The sequence below is a fragment of the Mandrillus leucophaeus genome, unplaced genomic scaffold (genome assembly GCF_000951045.1).
Source record: "Mandrillus leucophaeus isolate KB7577 unplaced genomic scaffold, Mleu.le_1.0 Scaffold2, whole genome shotgun sequence".
Taxonomy (NCBI): domain Eukaryota; kingdom Metazoa; phylum Chordata; class Mammalia; order Primates; family Cercopithecidae; genus Mandrillus; species Mandrillus leucophaeus.
In genome coordinates this window covers 1,058,424-1,063,335 of record NW_012102031.1, presented here as the reverse complement: position 1 = coordinate 1,063,335, position 4,912 = coordinate 1,058,424, and the positions used below count along the sequence as shown (strand labels likewise).

Genomic DNA, 4,912 nt, shown 5'->3' with positions numbered 1-4,912 from the left:
TAAATCGTGGTGAGGTTTCAATGACGGCAAAGCTTGCTGCCTAACACAGAGCAAGCCCTTGTGGCGTCTTAGCTATTTGTAATAGTTGCTTGTATTTTTCTCTGTGGTTTCCCTTTTAACTCCCACCTCCTTTTTATTTTAAAAAGACTCCTTTTGAAAATGCCAGCCTGCCTCAGTAGTACCAGGAGACACCAGGGAAAGGCTTCCTTCTTTCCAAGCCGAGGCTGAGAAGGAACAGGAAGAAGGAAGAGAAGCCCCTTTGTGGAGGCCTCCTCCAGCCGGCCCTGGGTTTAGGAACATTACACACTCAACCTCCAAAGGCCCTCAGGGGCTGGCCCAAGGTCACACAGCTTGACAGTGCGGAGCACTTCAAAGCCAGGGCGTGTGGTGTAGAACAGGCTGGGCACCTGGATTCAATCAGCCCTCTTTTCTTCTCTACTCAGAGCCTCCCAGGCTGTGGGGTATGCACCTGTGCACCTTCAATCTGATCACTTCCTTGGGGTCCTCCTCAATTCAACACCGTGGAAATATTACAAGGGGTAGACAGAGATGAGCCATGTCAGTGTCTGCACTAGCAGAGGGCAGGACCACTGAGCGTCCGGAGGGGAGATGAGCATCTGGGCGTCCCTGGGAACCTGGCTTGTCTTGACCCCTCTGGGGGGCTCCTCTTGGCTCTGACCTCCATTCTCCCAGTCTTACCCCTACTCATGCCCACCCACCCCGAGGGGCCCCCAGTGTGCACTCACACACTCACACTCAAACTCAGCACCCCACTTGCTCTCTAATTACCAGGATTGTGGTGCTGTCTCAGGTTCTTCCTCCCCAGCATTCCTCAGCAGCTGCCTTCACTGGGCAGGGCAAATTATACCGTGGCCCAGCCATAAAAGCCACTTTCCAAAAAAAGAAGCTTTAGGGCCCCTGAGAGACGCAGCTGAACCTCTCACCTGGCAGTGCCTGACTCAGGAGGTGATGTCTGGGCCATGAGCGACAGAGCCTGGTGTCCCTTTAAGCAGGGAGTACAAATTCTCATCCCTCCCTCCTGCTCTCCCTGACGTCAGCTGGAAGGCGTGTGAGTGAGTGAGGGGCCAAGGTACCGCCCGCGCGAGCACACACACACACACACACACACACACACACACACACTCACGCACATCTTCCAGACCCATCCCCTGCCCGCCAGCTCCACGAGCCAGAGAGAAGCAGAGCGCGGACGCCGCAGGAGGCAGTGCCTGGACCCCAGCTGCCCAGGAGAGGTGAGGGGCTAGATGGGGCCTGAGGACACTGTGCTGGAAACTGTGGCTTTGGCCAGGCCGAAGGAGAGAGGTACAATGTGAAGGTGGGGGCTGAATCAGCCCAGTTCAGCTTACAGATAGTGTGTTGGGGGTATAGAGGATCCCACCTGTCTCTCCCTCCCTCCTTCTCTCCCCGTGACCCCCAAATGAGGTGAGGCTGTGTGGCTCCCGTGGGAGCATGTCTGTGTCTGTGTCTGTGTCTGGGACCTGCGTCTGGCTCAGGAGGCAGAGAGCAGCAGATACCTGCCAAGCCGCAGCCTCCTGTCTGGGAAGCAGCGGGAGAGAGGACCGCCTTGACCGGAGAAATCCCAGCGCCGCTTCCAGATGCTGAAAGCAGAATGCAGCAGGGACCCTCGCTGGTCTTTCCCCTGGAATGTGGGGCTGGGGCTGGGAAGGGACGGGCTGCGACAGGCAGACAGTTGGACCTGGAGCAGTTGTCTTATCCTGACTCTATTTATTCCCCAGTGTGATGGGGATAATTGTGTTAGTTAGCTTGGAGAGGTGGCTCCGTGTGGTTATTCTCTTCCCCCCGGGTACCACCCCACCCCGAGCCCTTGCTTCTTGCCTGCCTGCTGGTCTGCTCTGACCTCCACCCTTGCCAGGGCACAGCCTCCAGAGGGCAGGGGTGATAAGCCAGGGCCTGCTAGGCCACCCCTGTCATGGGATACAGGGACTTAGGGTGGCCTTGGCTGGTGCCAAGCCCCTGAATGGCCTGACCCTGGCACAAGGAGTCCAGGTGGAGATAAGGGGTGACACTGGCACCCACAAGGAGACAGCAGGTTCCTGCCAAGCTGCCAGCCTGCAGGCTCTTCCCAGGGAGAGGGGAGGGGGACACAGAGTGAGAACAATAATAAATACAGAGTGTGAACTGCTGCATCCACTGGGGCTGGGGGAGGGGAGGAGGAAGTGTGCCCGGCGGGGGGTGGGCAACCTCTCTGAGAGCCTGGCATCATGCCGCCTGGCTGTGACCCGGCAGGGGCCTCTCCCTGGGAGAGGGGGTCTCCAGCTTTCTGGGAAATGCGGAACTGGTTTCCCAAACCTCACTCCATCCCAGAGTCCTCTGGGCCCTCCAAATTCTGAATGTTTCCTCCTCCCAGTTTTGCCCCGCCCCCCCACTTCCTTGAAGTATTCTCCAAAAATGTCTGTTTTCCGTGTCTGCCCATGTTGACCCATCCTCACTCCCTCCAGAAAAAAAAAAAAAAAAAAAAAAAAAAAAAAAGGACAGGTATAGACAGGAACTGCCTGCCTGGTGGCCTGGAAAAGGCCAGAGGACAGTTTTGGCCGCAGATGGCTCTCCCAGGCTTGGAGAGACATGGCTAGGCAATGTTCGTGGATGCGCAGAGGGATTCCCTGAGGGGGACCTGGGGACACTCTTGGATGGCTGGTGGGGAGGGGACACCTGCCAGCCAGTCTGGAGTAGTGCCCCCCAGGGTGGCGCCCAGCAGAGGGCGCTCAGGACCTGGCTGAGCCGGTCTTATCCACAGTCACAACTGGGGCAGCTGGGACCCAGAGCCTTGTAGGAATGGGGCTTGGGGCGGTTCAGACCTTTGTCCATGCTGAGCAGCAAATTGGGAGGCTAAAAGTAGTAAGGAGCTCTTCTGCCCCACAGCCAGCAAAATGACACTCCTGGGCTGGGGGCCTGGCATGGCACACCAGAAAGCTTTAGGGTCACACTGATTTGAGTTCAAGTTCAGACGCTGTATGTATGACTTTGGCCAGTCTATTCCTCTCTCTAGGGGGTCTCAAAATGGGAAAGTGACTTGCTAGGGTCGTACAGCCAAGCACAGGTGGGACTGGGGTGCGAACTTGGTTCTCCCAGTGCTGTCCTGGTTTCCCCACCACCACCCAAGTCAAAGAAGCCCAAAGACCTTAACCACAGCAGTTCCCCAGGGCAGCCTGGGCATGTGATGAGGAGGACTACAGGGTCTCTTAAATAATTAAGCTCAAGTATTGGCTGGGGCAGCCCCCATGCACAGACGCAGGCACACAGGCTGTGTGGGGGAAGGAACCAGGTTTAATCAGGTCACCTCAGGCTGCAAGAGCAGCTCAAGCACGGATGTATTTTAAGGAGCATCTGGGAGGCTGGGGGAGGGGGAGGAGCCAGGGAAGTGTCAGCTCCTGCCCGGGGGTCCTGAGTTTGTTTTCTCACCCTCCCAGGGCCCACCATGCACAAGCCCCCAATGTTCGGGAAGCCCTTCCAGCGTCATCCTTGTGTTCCCTGTCCTTTCTATTTTTAAGCAACTGTACCCATTCCTCCCATCTGCTCCCCTGTGATGGGGACTTGGGGCTGGGACATTTTTATTGGGGGAGTTGTTTTTAAGCTTAGCAGAGTTGGTGAGTGACTCACCCAAGGTCATGGTCTGAGTCAGCGCAAAGCCAGAAATAAAAGCTCGAGTCCTGGCTCCCCAGGAATTCCACACCCCACTCCTCCTACTCCAGGGTAGGGTGGGTGCCGCCCTCAAGGAATGGCTGGTCTTCACCTCCCCAGACATCTCCAGAGGGCAGGCATGCTGCATCTGACCTGTTGTGTGAGCTCAGCGAGCCTCTTCACCTATCTGAGCCTCAGTTTACTCTTCAGAAGAATGGGTATACTAATGGTAGTTACTGCAAAGGGTTCTTAGGAAGACGAAATGAAAAAATGGGGCAAAGGGCTTGGCACATGGTCAGTATCAGTAGATCACTAGCTGGTGTCTGAGGCTCACATCAGGACTTCCCATGCTGCTTTTTTGAAATTATTATTATTTTTGAGACAGAGTCTCGCTCTGTCGCCCAGGCTGGAGTGCAGTGGCGCGATCTCAGCTCACTGCAAACTCCGCCTCCCAGGTTCACGCCATTCTCCTGCCTCAGCCTCCCGAGTAGCTGGGACTACAGGCCCATGTTAGCCAGGATGGTCTCGATCTCCTGACCTCGTGATCTGCCCATCTCGGCCTCCCAAAGTGCTGGGAATACATGTGTGAGCCACCACTCCTGGCCCCCATGCTGCATTTTAATAATCTGTGTCTGTTCCCCCAACTGGACTGGGGCGCTTTAAGGACAGTTGTCACCCTCATGTTTGTTGTTCTGGTGCCTGCAGTCAGTTTGATTTCATTTACATATGTGTTTTTGAAAACCTCGGAGGAGAGTTGGCCTGACCTTCATTAGTCATCTGGACCAGCGATGATTCACGTAGCTGAAGACAAAAGTGAGGTCCAGAGAGGAGCAGGTGCCTGCCCCAGGTCACACAGCACTGAGTGGCTGAGCAGGCTGCCTTTCCCTGATCTGCCCAGACTGAGAGGACTCACGGTCAAGAGAAGACCATACAGTCTTCTCATACGGTAGCTCACGCTTGTAATCCCAGCACTTTGGGAGGCCAAGGGGGTGGATCACCTGATGTCAGAGTTTGAGACCAGCCTGGCCAATATGGTGAAACTCTGTCTCTACTAAAAATACAATAATTAGCTGGGCGTGATGGCGAGTGCCTGTGATCCCAGCTACTCGGGAGGCTGAGGCAGGAGAATCGAGAATCACTGGAACCTGGAAGGTGGAGGTTTCAGTGAGCTAAGATCGCGCCACTGTACTCCAGCCTGGGTGACAGAGTGATACTCGGTCTCAAAAAAAAAAAAAAAAAAAAAAGTGTGCTC

The 4,912-nt window shown here is 55.5% G+C and overlaps 1 protein-coding gene across 1 annotated transcript in view; it reads left to right on the top strand.

Moving 5' to 3' along the window:
• Window positions 1-832: 832 nt before the first annotated feature.
• CSDC2 (cold shock domain containing C2, RNA binding) overlaps window positions 833-4,912 on the top strand; it is a 16,033-nt gene continuing 11,953 nt past the window's right edge. Inside the window, exon 1 of the mRNA XM_011978769.1 lies at window positions 833-1,253. The gene's annotated coding sequence lies outside the window, so the exon portion shown is untranslated. The remainder of the gene's footprint in view (window positions 1,254-4,912) is intronic.